The following is a 27,251-nucleotide window of genomic DNA, read 5'->3' as shown; positions in this document are numbered from 1 at the left end:
AAGTGATCATTAGTGTATGCAAATATGTTTTTAGTCTTCGAACTATTAGTCATACATGTCAAATTCTTCTTTTTTTTTTTTTGCCTGTCCCGTTTGGTTCTTTTGCCATCAGAATTATTGTCTAAAGGCGAAGAAAGATGCCCAACGGATTTACTTACCAAATGGACCATCCCAGCCTTGCTGTAATGGTCCATTTGATTCACATTTTATTGTTTATTTTATTTTTTATTTTCACTTGCTAGATACAGGACAGACTTGAATGAGGAAAAGAAAAGGGAGAAAGGAAGAGGAAAAAAAACAGTGGAGAAGAGGGACGGGGATAAAGGGCAAAAAAACAAAAACCAACTAAATAAGCAGACAAAAATACATATATCAATCACCTGGATCACCTGTTGAGAAAGAAAAAAGAAAACAAGCATTTAACAAGGGATAAACAAAATCATGATCATCTATGTGAATATAACAGTAAATACTAAATATTGAATATTATTGTGCAGCACGTAAGATCGACAGCGCACACTGTGCTTTGAGGTAGGAGCCAAAAAGGGTGTAGTTTGTGTGTGTGAGCACCTGTGTGTACACCTGTGAGCATGAACGCGCTTGTATTTAAAAGGTTCCTACATGTAATGATCTGATAGAGGGTGTGGGGGGGCCACAGCCCCGTCCACCAGGGCATGAAGCAGGTATGGAGGAGATCAAAACTCCAGACATCCAGAGGCCCTCAGAACACAAGAGACCAAGGAAGACCAACAGAGGGGCAGCCGTGCCACTGTCCCAGAAAGAGCTGAGGAGAGCCCCAGATGAGGGGTCACTCAGCAGCCGCGGAGTAGAAGCCAGGGGGGTTGCAGTGACGTGCCCAGGGGCTCCGCCGGCAGCCAGCTGCGCCAGAGTGACCGAGCCCCAGGCCGAGAGGCCGAGGGCACCCCACCCCAGAAGTGGCCCGAGCGAGCCCCAGGCTCCAGGCCCCGATAAGCAGCCACCAAGGAGTGAGCCGCTGTGTACCTGGACGCACCGATGTCTGAGGGCGTCTGCCACTGGCAGGGGAAGTGGTGGGGGAGATAGGCCTCCATACCTTGGAGGGCCTGAGATGTCCCCAGAGAGGTGACGTCTGATACCCGACCTGACATATGGACACAGACATACAGGCACACACAGATACAAACATCCATTCCCACCCTCATGCTCTCATATGCAATTACTCAACACTCACCGAACGTGGAGACAGACACAAAGAGACACTGTACACACAATCACACTCCCCAAGTGTACTCTAAGCCCCGGGTCTAGGTACCCTTGCTCTTGGAGGGGGGAACTGCACCCAGACCCAGGTGGTGTTACCCTTTTCCCTGCGGTGGGGAGATGCAGACCGCCCCGACTCCGCAGCAGCAGGGAGGCCCCACATTCCAGACCCCAGTCGGACGGCCAACTCCTCCTCCTAGGCCCCCGCTCCAGCAGGCCGCAGAGAAGACATACATGTCAAATTCTACAAAATTTCCGTAAATTTTTCAAATTTTTAACCACTTTTGTTTCCTATGGGCTTAATCTGAAATCTTTTGGATTATTATGAACTCGCGAGCATATGCTTTGCTGGATGAAACCAAAGTGCATGCATCCAGTCGCAGTGCGTGCCACAAAGATGAGCTTTCTCTCAGAATGAACTGTTCAGTACAAGTGAGATGAAAGAGTATGTCAAAGCTTGTGTGTCAGACATGGCCAGCAGCATGTCGTTTGTGTGAGCGTGTGTGTTTGTGTGTGTTTGTGTGAGTCTGACCTGCAGCAGAGAAAAAAAACACACCCCAAAAAACAACAAAGATGATGGAGTCATTTTGTGATGTTCTGGTGAGGTAATTTTAACACCAACTGACTGAAATATTTACCAAACATTCTTAGAGAAGATACAAGTGCAAAAGTTACCCATGAAGTCCGCTCAAAGCATCAGTCACTTTGTTATCAATATCATTTACTTTTTTAACATTATACAGCATTTAATACAGATCCCCTATAGCTGGGAGGATGGATGGATGGATGGAACCCCCTAATTATTAAGCACAATATTGATTTTGAATTTGCCACTTGCATCACATCATCTGCACCCCTAAAATGTCTGTGCATTGTCTGAATGCCAGCTGATAGCTGATACCATGTATAGATCTAGTATACTGTGTTGAGTATCTACAAACCACTTTTCAACCAACTGACACCTCACTGAGTTAATTAAATAGATTTCACATCTACCGGTTTACAACATGTAAGATGTGTTTTAACAAATGGTTACCCAATGTGCACATCACAAGTGTGAGGAAGAGGCTTGTGCTCAAAATGCCACACGACTGTTTGCAAATCTGCTAAGTTTCCAGTTTACGTCATTGAGGTGTGCCTGGAGCAGAAAGCAACACCGCGCGCTTTGGCTTGAAAAATGTTTTCAGACAAGCAAACAGGTGTGAAGATCTGCTGCAGCTGATAGAAAAATCATCAAATTTTGTGCAGAAGAATCAATGCTTGCATACAGATATAAGAGCGAGCAGGTGAAGAGGATGCCGCTGCAACTTTCATGTGTTCTGTATGTCGTATGTCAGATGGCATGTAGTGAAGTAATATGTTCATATTAATCAGAATATCACAGAATCAGTGCTTAACCCTTCCAGCTTGTTAATCTAAGATTCATTAGCTCATTAGTCATTACAAACAGATAATTATGTACAGCCTGACTTATCTTTGGTGCTGCTGGTAGCTGAAGAATCTCCAATTAAATTACTTTTTATCAGAGAGACAACATATGTCTATCAATACAGAATATAGAAAATATGAAATGTATAAAAGCATGCCAATACAGCATGTTTTATGTTTTGGAGTTCAATATTATTAATGATTTAGGACACCACTTAAAGATAGATCACCTCTGAAATGATTGAGGAATTCATCACAAAGGATGCTACTGATAGTACTGAGGTTAATTGTTGGCATTAGATTTGGGGGGAGAAGAAGAGGAAGAGACCTATTTGATTCAGAAATCAAAGGCTGTATTGCTGTGGTTCATCTTTCAAACACTAGATGACAGTAATAGATTTCAGAGAATATAGGGAGGAAGCACCAGAAATCGGGAAAGAAGGGGGTAGAAGGGTAAAAGGAGAGGAATTTAGTAAAGCAGAGGTGAAAGGGACAGAAGAAGTAAAACTTTCATATAGGGGACAGAAAGAGGAATGAAAAAGGAGAGGAGATGAATGAGAAGAGTGGACTGAAGAGACTGTAAATAAAAGGAGACATAAAAGAGATGGATACAGAGCCAAGGACGCTAGGAGGGAAAGCGCTTAAAAAGCAGAGAGACGGGAGCATGAAACAACATCAGAAACACTGGGGTGGGGGGGGGGGGGGGGGGGGTGACAACCGTCTGTTTGGGATGTAAAGGAAAGGAGATGAAGACTTTGAGGGGGGAAAAAACCTAGATAGACAAGAAGCAGATTAGGAGATAAACGGATGCAGACAGAGAGATGAGTGGATATGCATCGTGAAGGCAGAGATAGAAGAGATATCCGATTGGAAAGTGTGTCTGTAATATCTTGAATCAGATTCTGGGTGTCCTGCTGTCATCTTAAAAAAAATACAAAAACAAATTAACTTCAAATCTCTGCTGACGGTTTTATCTGATCTCTTACTTTTTTCCTTCCATTTCTGTCCCTCTATTGCTGCCTCTCTCTCATTTTCTTTGTTAACCTTCCATCTTCTCTCTTCCTCTCCTACAACATGGTTTTAAGGGAATTTACATTAATTCCTGAAAATTTGAAATCAAAGTTGCAATAACAAGCTTTGAAAATGAAAAAAAGGGCTTTGCAGCATCCTTCAGAGGTTGGAGGACCCACAATGTGGGATTATATTGCCAGAATATAATCCCACATTGTAACAGCCATCCAATGCTCTGGAGTGGCAGCAACTGAAGCTGACACTTGAATGCTTTGTCATTGCTTTAACACATTGTGACATGTAATGCAGTGCTTGGGGTTGTGTCCAGCTCAAGTTTGCCACCGCTAGAAGATGTGAAGGATGCAATGACATGAATGAAATTTGTATTGTTTGAACAGTCTGCTGGCAATATGCACGCTGTTAAACTTTATCAAGTGAACTGGAGCTGCTAAGCAAATCTGAATTGCTTTCCTGTCTGCTGATTTTATGAGGGCATCTTTATGCACCAAGTCTAACAACGGGGGCGATACCACATGTATATCTGCCCATTAAATATGAAGCAGTCAAGGGGAGGGGTATACTCACAGCCATTTCAGGTCACGCTGAGATTCATCACTACACGGAGAGTTTTGAATGAACTCGGACGTTTATTGTTAAAGCCACGTGTCATTTTGAGTTGTCCGTGGTTCATGATGACACCATCTGTAACACAAACATGCTCTAATGGAAATCACTATTGGAGTCAGAACAAAATTGTGTGCTGTGATGTGGACCTTACACTTGAGCCTGACTGCTCCCTGCACTGATATTCAATGATCTGTCCAAGCGTTATTGCTGAAATGAGACAGACAACCAGCAAGGGTTATACTTCCTTTAGCAATCCTGAAAGCCTATAAAAACTTTAAAAGCAATTTGGCGCTGTTGAAAAGAGATGCTATGTACTAAACTGTAACTGCAGGTGAATCCTTGTCAGTCTTTTCACTAGTGTAAGCCAGTATGCTGGTGAAGTGCGGGGGGGGGGGGTATTTTTTCCTGGAGCTATGTTATCAGAGTTATGAAGGTGAAATCACACATCACATCTGTTTTGTTAAATAATGGTGATGTGCCTGTGCACACAACCTAGAATAAAATTCCAGCATCCTGAAGCCAACTGGCTTCACATCTGCTGTCAGCGCTCATCAGACTTGCATTGAGTTAACACTAGACTGCAGCTCTGTATAACTTCAAGCATCCCAACAGGTAATGTTAAACCCTGCTGATCACTCATCTTGCCAGGAAAGGGCTGATGGGACTATTGACCCCGCTGATAGTTATCTGACACCTCTGCTGTCCATCAAACAGTGTGTTGAAACAAAGCTGTATCCTGGCATAGCCTGGATCTCAGATGCTAGACAAAAGAGGACACTCTGGCATAGTTTTTAGACACACACACACACACACACACACACACACAGAAATAAAATGTCAAAAATAATTAAAGCTTATTACATGTAAACACCAATCACCTCTGTTCAAAGATCGGACAAGACTCAACTGTACATCTGGATTTAAAGGATAAAGGTTCCTCTTTCAAGGATGCCATTTGGACAGAGAACACAGATGGTGTAAAAGAGGCATCAAAGAGGTCATCTGTGTCCACTCTAAACAACCAGCTTTGGACAGATGGGGCGGGTTATGACGCCAGTTGTTTGTCACCTACAATGCAGTTTTGAGATCCCTTCCCAGGTGCCTCAACCCCAATTCACATCCTTTGTCAGGTGACCTTAACCGGTCACATGATAGGGTAAGGCAAGGTCTCACAATGATTCTGCCTGAAACCTCTGGTGATAATGACCCAAAGTGACCCAAGCCACACTTTGGGTCATGTGATGAGTCACATGATTAATAGTGTGTCAACAACCCTCATATGGGATAACCCACGCTAGGGTTTAAATACCTGGGACTCTCCACCATTTGGTTTTAGAACTGAAGAGGCTACTTAAATGGGGAAACATCTTCAAGAAAGTCCTGTGCTTTTCTCTCCAGAGTCATTAGACCAACAGTAATATGCTTTAAGAGGCTTTCCTTGATCTTTTTTTACATTGAATCCCTAAATAAGAAACATTAATGTTTTTCCACATTCATTTTCACGTCTTACAACTTGGTTTCTGAAATAATCTTCCCACAACAATGAGTCTTATTAATCTCGTTATCAGTGACTAAATTTAAAAAGAGAAAGTTGTGTAAGTTGTCACAGGTGTAGAGGGTCAGTGCCTCCCTGGCAACCTCATCCTTAGTTTGCATGAAATATACTAACTTGTCTGCAAACACTGACTAACAAGCCAAAGTAGTGAAACTTTGAAAAAATGCAACACAAATCATTCACTAAGACCATTCATCCTCAAAATAAAAGCTGAGCCTTATTAAAAAAGTGCAGCTTTTACTTTGAAGGTGAAAAGGCTTCATTATTGGTTTGCATTGCAATGTTCACAAGTAGGAGGAGGGCATCTGCAGGCAAGTTGACATTTTCTATAAAAACTACATCTGCCCTTGGCAACCTACTAATGACCAAAGGAATTTTTTGGCAAACCACATATTTGTGAGGAGTGTAACCTCTTTTAACCACTTACCAGCTGGTGGGGGAATGCATATATTTACCATTAGTAACCGGTGGTTACCAAGGGGTTACTGGCTGGTCTCTAGGTCTGTGTGACCGGAGCTTAGCAATGAATTTTACAGCAACTGCCATCAACCTCCAGCAACTACTTAGAAATGATTTTCCCTAGTGATGGGTGGTGATTCCTCATTAGGTCTGTGTGAAATAGGCCTAACAATGGCCTTTCCATCACTTCTAGTATCAGGCATCATATCAAAATGATCCTAAGTTGATAGATCTGCTACAGAAACCTTTTGGAGTCACAGATCATTTCATGGGGAGTAAGAAAGAGAGACAGAGAAAGAGAACAAGACTGACTTTGTTTAGCTCACTACTTAGAGATACATTTAAGCCTATTTCTAGTTTCATAACTAAGCGGTTTCATAATTAATTTGTCATTGCAGTGGAAAATTGCTATGGGATGGTGTTAGTGAGATGAGAGACAGGAAGCTGAACTGAACCGAATGCACTACTGGGAAGTGTGTGCCATCCTTTTGTTGAGAATCTGATCTGACACTGTATCCTGCACAGTAATTCATATCAATAGGTGCACAGAACACCAGATGAAAACATAATCATTCATTATAAATTAAAATTAATTAATAAATGAAATATCCAGCAGATGTCCTGATCAATGATATTGCAGGCAATATTGACAATAGATAAAATCATGACATTTTAATTAGACATCATAAAGAGAATGTGTTATGTAACTGTTGGCATTTAATTCCAATCATTTGTCAGAATCGCTTGGTTGGCTCTTGTTCTGCTGATTAGTAGCCAGATGTCAGGAAGTTGAGAATGTCACTATTATAATAATGGTTGCAATTCTGCGCTCTGCATTATGTTTATTAATGCATTAATGTGTTAAATCAATGATTGGTGTAACTGCACTGATATTCTTTATGGAATTGTAGACAAAGATGACTTTAAGTTCAGGTACTACATCATCTAGATGTGCAAAATGTGTAAAAGTCCTGAGCCACAGTTCATTTCTTTATAAATTAAAGAATAAATCATGCAACATTAATGTTGCAGTGATTTATTGAAACATGTGGAAACAGTCACAAGGCAAAACAAATTTTGTAGAATTCTAAGAAGACTGAAATTCAGTGGAATTCTGTGGAAGCAAGAGAAACAATGTGCTTCTTGTCCTGGTCATGGAAAACAGGAGTGTGTATGGGAGTTTGTCAAATCAGTCTACATGTGTGGACTTGGAGAAGGCTTTCAACTGTGTTTCTCACAGTTGTCGTGTGGGGGTGGTTTAGGGAGAGGGAGATTACATCTGCCAATGGAGTAACACTTCGGGGTTCCCCTCAGATAAGCTGAAGGACGTGGCAGGCAAGAGGAAGGTCCGGGCTTCTCTATTTTGGCTGCCAGTTAAGTGGAAGAAAATGGATAAATGAAGATTGAAATTAATGATTAATCCAACCAAGCCTGGACTCTCTTGGGCAAACGTTCTTGAAATTTCTTTAAGTAGTCTACAGGAATAGTTCTCCAGCTCTCCAGGCCTTACAAAGCTTATGAAAATGTTGTCATTAAGACACTTTCCCCATGGTGCATCAAAATCTGACAGTGTTTTTCATAATTATATCAATTTTGACAATGAGGATTTGAACCAAAAATCTCATATTTTGATTCATCACTCCATAAGCCACCTATCAACAGAAACCATTTCTCGTGGTCTTCCATGAACCCATCTACGGAGCTTTGCTGAATTAAAAACAAAAATGTTTTTTTGATTCTTAAGGACTTCACTTTTTTTTTCCTTCAGGCCGATTTTTAAACCCAGCCCTATGACAACATGTGTTGACAGGTTGTTTCTGGCCTTTCACAACTGTGTTATAAACCTAACCTATTTGCCTGAAGCATGTCTAGGCCATAATTAATCATGTGGCTATGGCACTGAATGTTGAGTGACCAACATTACGTGGTCATTGTCTGTCATGTAACGTGGAGTGGGTAAAGAATCAGAAGCAATATGTTCACAAAATGCTCCTCTTATACTATAACATAAATTAACATGGCATAGTGAGTCTGCACCTCCCACACAACAACATCGGTTTCCTTTGGGGGCAGATTTAATGGCAGAGCCACTTCTTGCAACTATTTATCATCAGGAATTAATCCTGAGCGAGTTGCTTTAAAAACTAATTTTATGGGTTACTTTTATCGGTAACTTTATAACTCAGATCAATTTCAGTGATGCCTTTTGATAATTTATTCTTCCCAATCAAGCTATGCTGTATGCCGTAGGCAGCAAAAATTACCAAAAGTTATTTGAGGACAGGTAGCTGCGTGAGTATGCATTAATAATCTATCTACTTATATGTCCTGCCATATGCCTCAAAGTGTGTTTGCATTGTTCATTTATCCTCTTTCTTGTCATGGTTGTATATAATGTTGTTGTGAATAAGTTGTAGGCTGTGCACACTAGAGTCTGAATGTGTGTGTGTGTGTGTGCACGTGAGTGATGACTCTTTCTCAAATGAATTATGTGGCAGCACAGTGATCTGGAAGGCACACATGCACACTTGCCCACAACCTACACATTTCCACTTTAGGGCTCACATCAACTTTAAATTACAACTGTAAAAGTAATTCTTAATTTTATTTATTTTTTTAACAGAAATGTGGGAATACTTATGTAAATTTATGCAGACTCAGATGCTTTTCTTTCAAAGCCAGTGATTATGGAACTCGCTCGTCAAGTAAGTTGTTGAAAAAGGAAATAAAAGTAAAGGTTAAATCATAAAGCTACATGTTTTTCCCCCTGTGACAGCAGTGATTTATCCAACTCTGTGACTTTCAACCTCTCTGACAGCATCCATCTATTTCCATTTCAATCATTCTGATGCACTGGCAGAGCCATTATGCCTATCAAGTCATCTAGTATTAGTTTAGACACACACACACACACCTACACACACATACACAAACACACACTCAAACAAACTTCCATTATAGATTAATATTTTTGGCGGGAGAAGAAAATATATGCTGTTACACAGAAGTTGCCAGGGGTTTGAAAAAAAATCTATTAAAACTGAGAAAACTCTGCTTTAGCATCTAGTACTTCTTTTCTATTTTTCATTTTTGTCATATCCCATGAAAAGCTCCCAAGACCCACAACCTCTGCGATGAGCTTACATTTGTAGAAAACATAGCAAAACTGGTGTAAAGAGAGTGAAGTCCGGCTTGTTTTATCTGCCAGATTGAGGTATTTGTTGGTAATACTGTGTATGGTTGTCAGTTTCAGGGTCCCACCGGGTTGCTACCCATTTTCCATGAAGCCCAATGGGGGAAAATACTGCATCAGGGCTGAATCCAGCCTCCAGGCTCCGCATTCAGAGTTTTAAGTCTATTTTTCAAAACAGGAACATATTAAAATAAATCACAATCATCCATCAAGTCCAATCTGTCATAACCAGTGCAAGAGCTAATTTACTAAGGACTCTAAAGCAAGACCCAGACTTACGCACAGTGCTCAGTTTAACAAGGTTTATTGTCACACAAACTAGAAAATGAACGAGAGGTTTAGTGCAGCGCAGGAGTTCACTGGTGGGAATGGGTTCACAGCTCTGGGGCACGCATCTGTCAGAAAGAGAAAGGTGGTTAGCTGTTGAAGCCAGAGATGTGCAGGAGTTGTTGTCTCAATTAAATTTGTATCCCCTGCAAGATCAGGCTTGGAAAGCAGCAGTAGGGAGGTCAGCCAGTTGGGAGTTTTCTGGAAGCTCAGGTGATGGTGGAAGGTGCACAGGCAGGTGAATGAAAGTAAGTAAATGCATATTCTTTCTTTGATGGAGAGGAGCAGTTCCAGTTTGCAGGTGAGTACTGAACATGAGAAGAACTTTCCCGATCATGATGATCATGCTAAAATAGCCATAGTAACAAAAAAAAAAGAAACGTATAAAAAATACAACCCCCGAGTTAAATAAATATGGAGGGAACAGGGCTAAACAGTGGAAACTGTGATGTATAACTTTTAAGTGCTCTTTACATTTTCTTCACATTCATTCAATACAGAGAAATCATTTGGAAGAATTAAAAAAATATTTATTGTGACACAGAAATGAATTAATCTATCTGGTGATTAGACTCTAATGACCTGTGATGGCAGAAGAGAATCCACAGGACGATAGGATTTAGGACAGGACCCTCTGAAGATGCAGGCGGAGGAGTGACTCGGGTGAGAGATGTGGAGGAGGTGGGTTGCACGAATGAGATTCTGAAAGGGAAAGTGACAGAGGAGCATGGCGACATAAATCACGCAGAGTGGAGGCTGATTGGCTTTAAGAAGACAGGCAAGAAGATGATTGGACCAGAGTAATAATGGGGGATTGAACTTGACAGTCTGCGAAAGTGGAAGTAATGTAAATAATATACTAGCAACTGAACACCTGGGAAAACAGGCAGATGAATGATTACAGATCTTCATCATTGAACTTGCACATAAGGTTCATTATGTTGGTTCAACTGATAGCAATGTTCATTTTTAGCACAGGCTAAAATATATAAATAATAGGTTTGAAGGTTAATAACCAAAATACTGGAAAGATTGTACAGATGTACTTTGTGTTCAGCACTAATTAGCATGGTAACATGCTAAATTAAGATGCATATATCAATCTATTTGCTTAATCTCTATTCCTGCTAGGGTTGCTGGGTGGCTGGAACCTATCCCAGTGAGAGCTGGTTAAAAACCTGGCAGACCCTCACAAGACCAACACAGAGAGACACACTGATAACGACATCATTTAGAATCAAAATGAACCTAACATGGATGATTTCCTGCAGCGGGCACAGGGTAACATGCAAACTCTGCAACTAAATGAAGAACTTATCCGAAACACTGTAAATTCCAGTGTGTTAGTAAGCAGGCGTTACTATTAACATAATGAATCATTCCCCTCAAAAAAGCTTTGCTGAACTGTATGGTGTATTTCTCAGCCATCTAATCCAGCGGAACAGAAATATTTCCCTTGAGTCTATTTGTTAGGCTCTGAGTCCTGTCAAAACATGGCTGACCTTCAACTTAATGTTGCTTCTTTAATATCGGTTCCTCTACTTTTTATATGACAAAGCGGCATTTTATTGTATGTCGGCAGGATGTTGGCCTCCCTACTGTTTCATGAGTAGATCTTCTAATTACAGACAATGAAAAGAAACAAACCCAAACACATTTTTGTTAAATATTTGTTTTGTAATTTTGCATCTGTACACCATGACATGTAGTACCACATTTTCATAGGCTCAAGTATTTTGGTGATGATGGAGATGTCCTGAGCCCATGGACATCACCAAATCCCATGCTTCCTCCCTCGAGATGCTCTGCCAGGATGTTACTGCAGCCAGCCTCAAATGTTGCTTGCAGCTGCTTTGAAAAACAAAAAAATATCTGTCATCTCATGGATCTAATTATATAAATATATTATTAAAAAATATTATTATTAGAATTCTAACTAAATATTGCCATATACTTATTCAGATCAGAATCAAAATTTTAAGAGTTTTTTACTCCAAGATAAGAACCTGGTTTAGCTAACCTTTGTATTTTATTTTCGTCTGAAAATATGAAAAACTATGTTTGTTTGCTGGTTCTGTTTTAACTATATCTGGGATTATAGACATATATGTGCGTGCTCAGTATATTTCCATTATTTTATGACATGTTAAGTTATTTTTAAGTTGCCCAATTTCAGATGCGACGTGTCATATCACACATTTAATAAGGATTTGGTTAAAATGTTATATACTGTATATTACTTGCACATTTAACATCATATATACGAAAAACAATATTTATATATATATATTTCCATGTGGTTAGCAGGTTCAGTCCTACTGAGAAGAGACACAAAGAGACACACTGAATTTATTGACGTCTATGATTTTTTTCCTTTTAACACTGTAAAAGTGCCTTCAACAAGATGATTTCGAGGTGGGAATTATTCAATTGGTGGGATAAATAAAGCTGAAATAAATAATAAACATACCTCTCAGTGTTTGCATTGTATTCCTCTCTATTTAAATGCCTGTCTGTGTTTCATTGATGGTATTTATGCTTGTACCTAACCCTTTCTGTGGGTGGTTGGCACTACAAGAAACCAAGAAATAAAAGAAAAATAGCTATCCGCAGATTGTACACTACGTGGGTAATCGGCTCTGACAACTGTCCTGGTGTGGGTTTTTCATAGAAATGAAATGAATGGATCTTTACGGCAGGACAAAAGCCATGTTGAGAAATAGAGGGACAGAGACAGAGCCAAAGAAAAGCAGCATTTAGAAAGCAAGGGGCTTTTTTTGGGAGAAAATCCAAGTGAGGATGGAAGGCAAGATAGAATGAGGAGAAGGGAAAGAGAGGCAATCTGAAAGAAGGGCAGATTAGATGACAACACAAAAAAGAGACAAAACCCCAAACAAAAAGACTGACAAAGACAGATACATGTGCAAAGTGCATGCTTTTGTGTAGGAGTATACTCAGCAACATGTGTTTATGTAATACAGGATGGGTCCCTCGGCATACAATATTGTTCACAAGGCTTTGTAGACATGCCTGTATTTGTCTGTAAGTAAAGTTGTGAAGTGCGAGTGTCTGATGTTTGTCTTTTGTCTTTCCCTGCCACTGCTGAATGTTACCTCTCCGCTTCAAGGACAGTGACAGAAAGAAATGGAAGAAACGAAGCACAAAGACAGAACTTGTCCACCGCTTTCACTGCATTTATTTTTACTCTGACTGCCTTCTGACTCACATTTTCCACAACGACTTCAAATAAAGGAAAACAATAACTTTTTGAAATGAAAATGTAATTTCCCCCTCCCTCTTCTCCTCCCTATAATACCTGTGTATTACAGGTCTTGTCGTTTTCAGGTGGGCTTGTCTCTATCCATGCCTGTCTCTCCCTTATTCTCAGTTTGATTCTGTTGTTTTTCTCTCTTTCTAATGTAACAGTTGGCACTTTTTCTCCCTTTCTTTTATTCTTCAACCCCAACCTTCAGTTCCTCTCCACCCTTCCTTCTTTGTTGCCTTCATCAGTGCTCCTGACAGCTCCCTGCAGTTTGTTCTTCTTCCATCCCTATCCTATTTCTGCTTCTGTGTGACGCTCTCAAAGGCCTTTCCCTCTCAGCACAGAGTTTCTTCTCAATCCTTCTCTTTAATGTCTAATTCAAGAAATTATTTAGAAATTAAACGCAACACCAGCAGTCATGATTGCACTGACACTGTATCCAGTATTTAAAAGTAATTTGTCTCTTTTATCAGCTACCTTATCTTCTCTCTTCTCTCATAATTATTGTAATCTTTTTTGGCTGCCTTCTAGGACCCCCCCCTTTCCAACAAGATATGCATGAATAAATCTTGATCAGGCCAATCCACATGTTATCCTTATCCTTGTCCACATTTCCACATCAGTAAACAAATCTACATCACTCATCCCGTGCTCACACACACCTTTGAAATATTCATGCCTATGTCAATAACTCCAAGGACACATTCAGTTAAGTTGCATCAACTCTATAATTTATGACCCAGCACTGCAAGGTTTTCACCTGTCATCCCGATTTGCCAGTGAAATGCTTCTCCTGCTGCACCGCATGTCACGCTGCCATGCATGAACAAAGACACGCAGCAACAAAGACAGCCCACTTCCTTCAGCCTGGCTGATGAGTTGTTTGTGTGATGCCCCCCTGCTGCCAAGAAACATGTGTGCCTGCCTCAGTGATTGCAAATGGCACAGCCACACCTAAATAAACCCAAGTTGAAAAACCAGACCTTAAATGACAGTCACCAATGAGCTGGCTTTTTTGTGTGCGGATCAATAGTCCAAATTTCAAATAACATAAATGAACAGCATTGTGTTGTCAGTGGAGTGTTCAATATGTTACGTTGGTGTGAAATTTTAAGCTAAACAAAAATGCAGAAGATTCGTGTGGGTAATCGAGAGGATATTATTTGAAATTCTCTGAAAATCTGAATCATAATTTGGCTATTATAAAGTTCATGGTGTATTAACAGATCTGTTAAGTTATCTTGCTACCTTAACACAAAAATTGTAATGTCAGACTATGAAAATATGGCTTTTGATTTATGATTACAAGGATTGACAAGATAGATTAAATATGACATTGCATGCACAGGCAGAAAGAAATTCTTATTTGCTGTGGAAAATACAAGGTTCATTTCCCCCCAGCAGTGCCTCTGGCTCAGTGGGTATACAGCCCTTCCTTAAAAAATGCAAGGGGCTGTGAGAATGATGGTGCACCGTTTCAGGTAGTGAAATTAGGGTTAGGTCTGAGTGCCATGTATGAGTTTTAAGATTTATTAGACACCAGAACAGTGCACAGTATTCAATTCGGTTTAGTAGTTTAAAGTACCACGAGACGAGATTGTTCAAAATTTTTGTTTTATTTTATAACCCTACAAATGTGATAATTCTATTTGGTGAATGCTGAACAAGGTCCCTGTTGCATCAGCACAGAGAGAGACAGTCCTGGTGTCTGTCTGACCTCATTTGAGATCATCTGATCCTTAATTTTTGGTGTCAAAGAGGCTGACATCCCTAAGATCTCATTTACCTGGGAGTGTCTAGATGAGTGACTTAATAGCTAGCTACGAAAATTATAGCATTCAGAAATAATTCATATACATGTAATTATGCTAATAGTAATAGTGTTGGGCAACTGAAGTCAATGTGAGTGTTCTCAGCAGGAATCTGGACAAGGGAAGTAGAGTTTTTGTAAGTATAATAAGAAATGTTTTGGTAATAATGAACTATATTTCCTCTTTCCTTTTCTGTTTACTCTACTCTGCTGGATTTTGGACTTTGGTGGAATTAGGGCACATTGGACCAAGTAAATACTTCCATTTAATGGGGAAGGAATGTTGCTTAGTAAATAATACTCTCACCTCATCTTTCTCTCTTGACAAGAGAGACAGGTGTTGGTCACCCTGACATGGACAGCATGTCTCAAACCGATGCCAAAAGTGTTCAGTGGGATTGAGGTCAAGACTACAGGCAGCACATTCCATCCTCTCCACTCCCAAATTCTGGAGGTAGTCTCCGATAAACCCCACTATGTGGGGGTGAGCGGTATCAACTTAGATAACAGATGTTAAGTCTAATTGTTGAATGTTGTCAGTATGTTATTAAATTTGAAAAGTCTCAGTTCAATCTATAGGATCTCTGAGCACCTCTCCAGCCACTCTGTGCTGGGGGAGGTTTTATTGCAGATACATCCTATCTGAAAGATCTGTTTCTTGTGATATTGCTTCCTGCTTTTATGATCCTTTTGGTCAGCAGGAGGTCACACAAACACACCCCCATGACACACACACACACACACACACACACACACACACACACACACACACACACACGCACGCACACACGCACGCACGCACGCACACACACACACACACACACACACACGTTCTTGCACATGCATACAGGTGCTTACACATACACACACATAGTGCCTTGTCTTTGTAACCAAGGGGGGTCTTACGAGGGGAGGTGCTTTTGCTGTGAAAAAAAAGCAGCTACCCTATCAGTGCAGCAATCAGCATAGCATTCTCTGTGTGTTCGCCACACTTCCACTCTATGATCCAATGGCAGTAGGCAGAATCTAGACTCACTATTAAACATAACATTTCCTCCTTCAGATTCCAGTGAACGTGTTGCCAGCACCAGTGCAAACTGACCTGATGGTGAAGGACAGTCACAGTCCCTAGTGGAAGACCTCTGATTGGCTGTGTGTAGTCTGTTCAGGATTGTCTGGGGATAGAGCCGTTGACCATATAAAACCTTGACTGCAGACTGCTTACACTTCCTAAGGGTTTACAGGGTTAGGGCTAGGTCTTCTTGTGGTGTTGTCTTCTTGGGATGCCCACTTCACAGCCTGTCTCTGAGACTCCCGATTTTATCAAACATGACCTTTAATTTGAAAATGGCACTAGGCCTAACTAGGAATTATACCCCAACTGGTTTTGCAGAACACCAGCTTAAAGTTGCCCTATAGCACGGGCACTATCCAGTTCAGTCAACAGTGGCTTGCTTGGAGCAGACACCATTTAGGATCTTGACTGTAGGTGCCTAAAGTGCATTTTCCTTAAAATGTGGCACAATTAAAGGGGAAATAAGCAGGCTTTCCAACAGTTAAGGTTTACTGTGAGGAACCATTGTTAAAGAAACAAAAAAGAAATCAAAGAAATAACTGACCAAACACAGATTTCCTTACATCTTGTCCTAAGTTTAGTTGAATCGAATATCATCTGCCTCCAGACTTTGCCAGCCAGCTGCCTGATCCTGTTGTATCCCAATGATCTGAATTGCAACAGTATATGGAATATAAATTGTTAACCTTAATATCCCGTTTTTCCATTTTCTATAAAACAGCTTTGTTCCATTTGCAGTGCCCCAGTTGCTTCACATTTGGTGTTCACACTCATCCAGTCTAATTGTGGCACAAAAGGAGCTTTTATAGCATAGTAGACTAAAGAAGAAGAAACTGGTGATCAAAGAGCCCAAAGAGTTCAATTTGACCACTGAGCTTGTTTCCATGGTACCTGATAAATAGAAAGCTAATGCCATCATTATGCCAGCACTTAACATAAAATTACTTTATCTACAGTACGACTTGCTTATACTTATTACAAGCATAACTGTCTTAGTTTCCTGGAAGCATTCAGAGCATGTTATTTTTGCGCAGGAAGCTCTATGTAAAAACCAGGGAGATAATAGGTTTGTGCAAAGTCTACCAAATGTATTTTCTTTGGTTCATGATGAAAAATTTAGTTTGTGACTCACTAGTATTATCAGCAACTCTCTTTCAAATAAACCAGGGGACTAAGAAGGTATTTACTGATCTTATTAAAATGTAAAACCAGGATTTGAACTCAGAAATTTATTACAAGACTGACGCTGATAACAGCTTTTACACTCAAATGAGACTTTTGCAAATTACTTCTCAATAAAGCTATGCAGTACATTGGTGAGGCCTGGAAGTTTTGGAAGAGAATAATCTTCTTCTTTTTTTTTTTAGCTATAGGAGATATTATTCATTATGAAAAACTGCTTTGCCTCTGGCCAGATGAATTAAATTCTTAAGTAACAGAATTGTGAGGTATTCGCCTTTAACTGAAGCTACTTAAGCTCCAGTTTGCTATTTATCTTCACTCAGCTCGCTCAGCCTCTCTCCTGGGCTCTCTGCGGCTGCTGTCAGGTTATACAGTAAATCGTGACTGTAGTTTTAAATCCTCGCAATGGTCCCTGCAGCAAACAGCGGAGTGAAACAAGCAGACTGCAGTGTATGTGGAATCCACATCAACTTCCCCTCAAAACCTGTGTGATGGAACGGAAGCAGCTTTGTTCAGCAATCGCTACCCTTATCAGAGCAGCAAAATCAACAAAAAGCAATCCACACTGCACAGAATTACAGTCTCGAATTTTCACGCGGCCACTAGAGGCTGCTTAATGTCAAAATGTAACTGTTGGTTGTAATAGCAGCGTCAACAAATGACAAATCCATCTATAACTGAAACACATGCCACTGAGCGTTCCTTGTTTGTGTCCTCTTTAAGTGGCTTTGGCTCTAGCTGTCCACATTAAACTGTTATACTGTGTACTAAATGTATGATTAATGGTAATGACTATTCTAGTTATGAGGATTTGGTCTTGTATAACCGTAATAAAGTGCTTGTTCAAGCCAAGTCATTCCATTACTGTAGCAGTCAACCCCAGGGCTTAGTCCTCCCACCTAATTCAGAGGTTTTGGAGTCCATATTTAAAATAGAGACCCTTAAAATGTGGCTGAAAAATGCAAGCCCTTCCCTTGAATTTAGAAACAGATGTGTTCTGCAATGACTCCTGTGTTTTGCTACTTGCATTTGTTTTTTTTCCTCTTTCAAGCATCTATGTTTTTTTTTTTCTAAATGTGCTGTTAAATTGTTTACACTGTTTTCTCAGTTCACCCTTGCTTTATCTTTTTATGTGTGCTTTTATAAGGTAAGACTGGAATGGCCTCTCAGGAGCTCATTACTATACTCTCAGGATCCACCAAATTACTATGCACGCGCTGTAGTTCAGACAATGTTTTGATCTTTCGTGTTGTAAAACATCAATCTCTGCAAAATGTTTACCTTCAAGCGGCCACTGGTCACAAGTAAATAAATTTCAATTCCACTTGAATTGGATCATTGAAAAAAAAAGTGTAAGTTAAATAACAGAAACCAGCCGTAAACCCTTCTGATTTTTTTGAAGCACTCTCCATTAGCTTGGTAAACAATTTGCCTGAGCTGTCTTTCATGTGTGAACAAAGTGGCTGATCTCTTACGTATAGAACTTCCTTGACTTTTAAGCTGATATTTCCAAATTTGTCTGCACTTTGAAAATAACTTCCTGCTAATAAACTCAGACTTGACAAAGGCCACAGAAACATGCAGTTTCTTTTTGGTTTTATCTTAGATGTAAGTCATCCGAGGACAAGGCAGAGGTCTGGCCTTCAGGGGCTCTGAAAGATATTTACACATTACAACGTGACACATAAAAATCTGGGTGTTCGGTGAAGAATGAGTAAGAGGTGAAACACGAACGATTCATTATTTAAAAACTCATGGATAATTATAGCTTGTGAAAAACTTGCAGTCATTACTTACATTTTCTCAATATACATGTAGTATTAATGAATACTAGACATCTCCCTGTCTGCTCCGTGGTAAGTCGTCATCAGTTCACATCCTTATTATTTTGGATTTCTTTATTTCGTTGGCATTATTGTGCATGGTACTATGAAGTCTTACCTACTTGTATTCTATCACCTGAATAATGGATTCCCTGAATCTGAATCTGGCTTGAGCAGAGCTGTCAGTGCATATCGAATGAAAAAGAAAATCTTTTACTTTATCTTTATCTCCATACTCTTTCATTTCTAGGTATTTGTACATAGCGTGTCACTGATAAATGTAACTTTTGAACATCACCGTTTTTCAAAGTGTGCAGCAGCAGTCACCTACAGCAGTCCTGGACAGCCGAACGTATGACAAACAACTCTTATTCAAACAGACACAAGAGGAGGTGTCATGCATTTAGAGTTTCTCCTTCGAGGTACAAACTCACAGCCTCTGGATTAATAACACAAACAGCCAAACATGCAGTTTGGCACAAACGGGTGTCTGGTGAGTAAGGAGCGTGTAGCTGCATATACACCCAGACTTACAGTGGCATTTCATCTAGATAACACATGCTTCTGATATACAACATATGGAACATGGGCCTTAGAACTTCAGGGAAACCATAGCAACCACTGATTAAAGAAACTGTGTGCTTAACTGAGCAGCTGTTTTCCTGCAATCCAGTGCCCTGTCAAATATTGAATATGATAAGCCACTGACTTTCCAGCCCAAAAATATGGTAATGTGGCAAAAAATAAATAAATAAATCAAATTAATTAATTAATTTTTCTTACTGGTGTGCCGCCGATCGGCAAGGACATATCTTCAGACTATCTTCCTCCAAACCAAGCTGTTGTGGTATTCAATTAGTTTTATTTTATTTTTCTGAAATGTTGAATTTATGATCAGATGGGGAGTCCGATTTGATTCATAGATTCGCAAAAAGAAAACAATATAAATTATCTTTGACATGGAGCTTAGATGATATAAATTGTCTTTTATGCAGATGCACAGACAAAACTAAGTATATGTGGCAGGAGAACGGGTTATGGAAATGAATCCAAAGTAATCTAAGCAATGTGGCAGCCTCCCAGCTATGGTTTGAATTGAGTCTACCTGTCATATTTTAAGGACACCCATTGCTAGAAATGCAGATTTATTTAAAGCTTTTATTTTTTGTAAATGACTACATGTGTAGAATATTTAATAAAGTTTTTAAGCTATGAAGTAATTTCAGGATTTCTTCCTAGCAGCGGGTGCAGGCTGTTGGAAGCCATTAAGAAACCACATTAAATCACACAGATTTTTAACAGGCAATCAGGAGTGACAGCGAGGGTGCTGCCCTTAGAGGTGGTGTATTGACATCGTGGCTGTTTTTACTGCTGTTATAGTGGCTTCATATAACTTGAATTCTCTTTTTCTTTCTGCTGTATTTTATGTTATGCAGGAGCATAATGCTTATCGTTCACGTTCTTCTTTTTTTCTTGTTTTTTTTTCTATTGTAATTATGTCTTGATCCATGCTCAATCATCCAGATGAGGAACTCCAAAAAGTTGATTCTGTCCATCTGGACGCAGACAAACAGAATCAACTTCTTGGGATATCCTATTGATGAATTTTAAACAGCCTACACAAAACTATTCAAGGACCGCAAGACGTAGTTTGGAATATATTATAAGGTGTGCTAAATCACAATACCAACTCAATGCATTTGGTTAGAATGATCAATAAAATCTTAATTTAGATTTTTGTTTCTACAGCTCTGAGATAAGGAAGGATTAAAACAGAAAATATATATAGTTGCTGGTCATTCTGTGGGGACTAATCTCTGTGTTTGTGCCTTCTAAATCTGTCTGTATTGACTAAATACAGGATGTGCTGACAAAGCAATGAATTTTGGCTTTGCTTTCTTGTCTCGGGGAGATGATATCATGGTGATATATGGTAGAAGTAAGATTGAAGCAAACTGCAACCTCTGGCTGTTCACCAGTATTTGTTTTAGGAAGCCAACAAATGAGGATCTCTTTTAAAAAGGCATTTTTAATATGCTTTAATCTTTATGTTAGGTAAACTTTGGAATCTTAGCAGTAATGTTCAGGTGTTTGTCACATTTCACTTAAAGTCAGGTTGTTTGTTATACATAAATAAATGCATAAATAAAGAGCTGTGTAAAATCATAAAGCCTGATGTTCTGCATAGTATTAGAAGCATTTGTTTATTACTCATGTTATATATCATTGGTAATTAATTTTATTCCAAATATAAAAAAGCAGTGCAAATATTTTGGTCTAATAATAGTAATAGTAATAAGAAGAAACATGACTCTACTGTGCAAACTTTGTGTGTGAGATTTTGCTGTCTAGAGAAGCTTACAGCATCTTTTAATTTCTGGATGAAATTGCAAATAATTCACCAGGAATATCGTAGTAAAAGTGCACAATTCTCCTGCGACCTCTTGAGTAATCATGTGGAAAGGAAAGCGCTATAAAATACCCTAGAAAAAAAATGCTGAAAGAGAGATATAGGGGATATTTTTTGTTGAGATAAAATCAGTGTACACGGAGGGTTCCAATTCAGTGGGGAGACGGGACGTGCAGCAGTTCAGAGATGAGTTTTTAAACCCCCAAACTAAAGATGCAGAGCTGCTGCACTGACTACAGAATGAGAGAGATTTAACTCTGAAAATTAGTTTTTTTCAAGGTGGAGAAATGTTGCATAAACGCATTTGATGCAACCCCCCCTCCCCCCACGCACACACACACACAAAAAAAGAAAAAAACAATTTGAAAATGCACAAAATTGCCCATTTGCTGTTCTATAGCGAAGACACATCATTTACATGAAGTACAATGCAAATGTTGATATACACTTTGACAACCCTATGTTCTGGCAGCTTGTGGGACCTGATTATTGAAACAAAGCAAACCGTGGTGCACAGCCTTTTTCAGATTTGAAGGATGCTTTGAAGGGGTTTTCTTTTTTTGGCGAGATTAAAATGTTGAATAATTACACATAATGTGTGGGCTACCTTTTCTAATGAAGTCCTACATAATATTAGGGAAAGCAAAATATGGAAACATGGGTGCTAATTAGGTATTTTGTGCTGAAGGAAGTGAAACTATGTTCTCATTTAATTACATGCAGGAAGTAAATTATTTTGGTTGCACCAAAACACGTGTGCTTTTTTGAGTACTTGTTGCTTTAATACTTTTCACCACCATCACAGTACTCACATTGCCTCAGTATGATGTTTAAAAACATCTTGACAGCACAACCACAGAATGGAACGATAATCTGCACACTGGGAGCAATGTACAATGCAAGCGCAGAGTGGTTAAACCATTAAGCTCGGAGGTATGGAAAACAGGGTAGCATGATGTTTTGATCCTAACTCAGTCCCAACAGTGATTTCAAATGTGTGCTGAAATATGAAAGTGGCAATTAATGTACTAAATAAATGAAAGCAGAACTCCAGAGATTTTACACATCAGGGTTTGTTTTGATTTTGGGGGAGCGGTACCAATGCATGTGAACACAGCTGCCTAAAGCTGTGTCCACATGCAAAAATTTGCAAAAATTTTGTGTATTTCCAACTGTTTGGTGAATGGTTGCTGTAGGTTACTCACTGTTGCAAAGAAGTTACTGCACCAAATACCTCCTTGTGATTATTTTGGTCACTAGAAGATTGCAGCGGTTGCTTGTAGGTTGCATGGAAGGTGACAATTTGTTTGCAAACACTCGCTAGCTGCACAAATGTTACACAAATGGGAAATGTAGAATGTACAGTTTACATTGCATTTTCACAGTTTCACTGTGCAGACAAGTCGTGCCTGGTGTCAATCAACACAAACTTCCTAACTGGTTGCTGAAATCGCATTCTTCAGATGGTTGTCACCGACTTGCCTCTAGGCCAGTATAACTGGGGCCTTAACCAGTACAAGCAAAACACATCATCAACCAAAATTTTAAATGTGTTGCAATATGCAACTTAAAAGGTTTGTAATAAGCTCAAAGTAACCAAAAACAAAGAGCAACCAAACAGATAGACAGGTATATATAGCAAAGTAATAAATAAGCAACTCACTTTTTCTGCTGAAAAGACATCTGTCGCTAAGCTCAAAGTAGATTCCTGGTGGGAATATAAAGTAGTTACATAAACATTTAATCACAGTGAGTATAGATGTCATCGACTCTTTCATCACTGAAAAAAAAAGAGCTACAATACATTTTTTTTGCTATGTATGCATCCAAATGAGGAGTATCTTCAAGGAGTGGTGGGCGATGTCATTTTTCCCTAGTTGAAAGGTGAGATTAAGAAAAGCTTTTTACATATTTAAAGATAATTATAATGAGAAGAGTTACTATGGAGATGTACCTGCTTAAAACAGAACTAGCATTGGGGTTAAGCCTAAAGTTAGTTCACTAACTCATTAATTCTGCCTCGTGAGACTCTTGATGAATGTAATTTTGAAACCTTTACTCTGAGGATCTGCTATAAAAAAGCTAAATAAATATTATTTTAAAAACAATTCAGTCTCTTTTTTTTTTACATTTATGTTGTCAAGTACATCATGGCAGAATTGCTGTAAGTAAGTAGATTATTATTATGCTTAGAATCAAACCCAAATCCACATTACTCATGATCAGATAACAGTTAGCAGATTCACCTCCTTAGTTAATTACATATTATTACTATGCATTAACACAATACAGTTATACCCATTAGTTATACTGCAGACTGCCCAAATGTCCAGAAGGATAATGCATGAGATTAAAAATAAAAAGGTAGTTTAGATTCATAAACCTAACCAGCAGCATCTGAATTACATCCATGCACCCATGCATTATCTTGTGTTTATCCATTTCAGCTTTGTGATAGAGCTGGAGCTTAAAGTCCTCACTCAAAACCCAATTTACAAAAAATAGAAAACAGAAAATGAACTGCAATTTTTGGAATAAATGCCCAGCAAAATGCTACTACCAACTCCATCGCAGTCAAATGGAGACACTCTCGTTAGTTATTCAAACATATCAAAAACATTTAATGTTATGATCATTTAATAATTGGGGCTATAATTCATCACGAACAGCTGTTATTTTTTTTCGCCTTCTTCTTCATGCTAATATCGACAAAGTAGATGTTCTAACGAAATCAGCTTACCAGTGAAATATTTTGTTTGTGTTATGAAGGCGCTTGTTACCCCCCGCCCCAGTCAACACTTCATTTTTAAGTGGGGCGTAACTATGCAGTTAATTAAATGTTTGTGCTGCGGGATTTATCACACCGGACATTTACTTTATGCTCAGCTTCAAAGACAAGATGAATTTTCCCTCGAGTGGCAAAGAGATTTTTGTTTGTGTGTGTATTTTGTTCTTCATTTTATCCTTATACTTAAGTTTTGCAGTCTAATTGGTAACACACCCTGAAAGTTAGAAAGCCACATACAAATTATCCAACTGCCAACCAAGGTTGCTAATGTCTACTAGTTGGTAAACGATATATTTCTATACATTTGTATTTATTTGGGTTTTTGTTTTGCTGGCAGTTCTTCTCATTGCCAGAAATCAGCAGTTGTTCAGTTGGGAATACTGAGAAGGTAGTAAAATGTTTTGTGCTGCTTCAGATCAACAAACTCATCTGTCATAGCTAATTGTTTTGACACGTCTCTGCAGATTTTCAGGAAAAACAGGATATTAAATGCAATGTTTTCCTTCCAACTTGTTTTATCTGATCAGCATCTTGAAACATGATGAACAAAATGGAAAAAGAAAATGAGGCAAATCGAAAGACAAAGAACCAAGTGGCTGAAGAGATTTGAGTGAAACAGAAAAAGTTTATCTATTTTTTGCAACATGTGTGTGTTTTTTAAACACATTTTTTCATCTTGAAAGATTTTGTCCCTGAATGAAAAGCAATATTGCAGTCTTGGTTCAATCTAAAAATACAAGAACATTTCGTCAAATAAAGACAAACAGCTTCACCAAACTCTGTAATATAAGAGATACAACCCTGCATCATGTTGTGATTTATAAATTATACAGAATGCATGTCAGTGCTTCAATTAAAAATGTTCACCCATCCATTATTGTAAGGATCAGACACATAGAAGGCACAGACATCTTTTTTGCCAGTACAATGTAAGTGTAAACAAACAGAGTTCTTTACTCACTGTCTGTGTGCTGACATTTAACAAATGGCCTGACATGAAGTCTTAATGATATTTTTTCATCTGTTCTTGGGTCAGTATGTAAACTCTTCCCTGTACAGACAGCCAGCTAACCAGGCAAACAGACAAACAGCAACTATCAAAGAGACCTAAAGACAACAGAAAGCTTTCAAGGACCGTTTGAAGCCAGACCACTTCCAGACCTTTCGATACTACACCAATGCATGGATTTTTTGAACAGGTGAATTATGTGATAAATTGCTTTTTTTTTATGCCACAAGCTGGATATGTAATAAATTGTGAGAATTGAGCAAACTTTATTTAAGTCTTAGATTTTCTTTCTAATGAATATATTCAGCTTGAATCAGTTAAACAGAACATGAGCAGAGAAAAAAAGAAAAGAAAAAAGAAAAGGCGTAGAGGGTGACTTTGCCTCTAAACAGGAAAACGAGTAGGAAAGGGGTTAAAGTAGGGGAACCCTAGAATCAGTTGTAGTGGCTCAAGGTGGGTAAAGAATCATAACTCACAATAATTTTTATTATGAGTGGCACATTTTCTTAATATACATGCAGTGATCTGTGCTGCTATGCTGCTGTGAGGTTTACTGATACTGATTCTGGATTTACCCAACTGAATTCAACAAGAGGTCATGGGATGTCCTGACTGGTTTCCATCCTCTGCACTGACAGGATATTGTTTATACTGTCTATACTACAAGGTATAAAGTCTGTATGAAGGTGGGATTCAGTGAACGAATCTCATCAGCTTAAACTGATGTCTGTTATACTTGATTAACCTAACTCTGACCATGAGCACCACAGCCACCTTGCACCAGTCAGACACTATTCTTTACTTTAAATCCACAGTACAGCAGAGTGTTTTCATGCAACCTTTAAATAACACAGTTAGTCTACCTCAGTTTATTTGTCAATACTTTTCACGGTATGATAAAACATAATGTCACATGTAAAGACCAAACTTATCAAATACCTGGCTGTGGTTCTGACCTGAATGGGGCTTTGGTAGATCTTGGGTGTTTTTTCTGCATGCTCACTGCTCCTTGGTAGTTACGGGGCTAGCTTGGGGGCTTGGCGTTATGAGGGTGCTGCACCTGGGGTTCTGGCTAGCCCTGGGCTGCTCGGGTCATGGCTGCTGTTTTGCCAGGGTTGTGGGTTGGTGCATGCACTGATGGCTTTGTCCCCCTGCTGGAGGATGGGGTGTCCCAAGGTTTTTAGTCTCTGGGCCCGGAGCTTAGTCTGCTCTGGTATTGCCGGCTACCGCTGGAGCCTGTGGGCTCATTGCTACAGCCCCCTGGGGCTTCTGCACTGTGGCTGCTGGGTGGCTGGGCCGCAGTTGTCCCTGCGGTGGTCCTCCTGGTGCTCTCGTGACTTGAGTGCCCACTGGATGATTGGGGCCCAGGTCTCCACCATGGCTGCTTCATATCCTGGGGGGTGGGGCTGTGGCTCCCCATACCCACTATTCGACACTGCATGCAAAAACCTTATGAACACAAGTGCACTCATGCACACAGGTCTGGAGGCAGGTACCCACAGACACGCACTATCTTGGGCTGCTGTCTCCAAAAATGTTGTTACTGTAAATTTAGTACTGTGTGATGTTCAGTAACATTGTCATTATTATTTTTGCACATGTTGGTTGATCTTAACCTCTGACTATGACACATGGTTTCGCTTCTTTTTTCTGTGACATCGCCAAGTGATTGATACACAAACAGGATACCTGTCATGTGACCTGAAACAATAACTCCCCTCAAATGCGTCAAAGCAAAAGTAACAAGCCTGTTTTGTTTAGAAAATACAGATATTTGTTTAAAAATAGAGTAAAAGTAAAAAGTAAAGTACAGATAACTGCAAACTCCACCTAAGGGTTAATAAAGTTAATAAAGCAGTTAGTGACTGTCTCTTCAGCTTAGTCACAGTCATGAAATCACAGCATTATTCTTCTTACACAAACAATATGGGAATAAACTATGAGCAAAAAACCCTAAAACTTTTACAGTTCTGCCTCTGTAAAACACCACAATGGATTTTACATCAAACCATCAAGATGTGATTAAATTCACACTTTCAACTTTAATTCATGG

This window comes from Simochromis diagramma, unplaced genomic scaffold (assembly GCF_900408965.1).
Source record: "Simochromis diagramma unplaced genomic scaffold, fSimDia1.1 OVJJ01000344.1, whole genome shotgun sequence".
NCBI classification, from domain to species: Eukaryota; Metazoa; Chordata; class Actinopteri; order Cichliformes; family Cichlidae; genus Simochromis; species Simochromis diagramma.
This window is presented reverse-complemented; position numbering follows the sequence as displayed.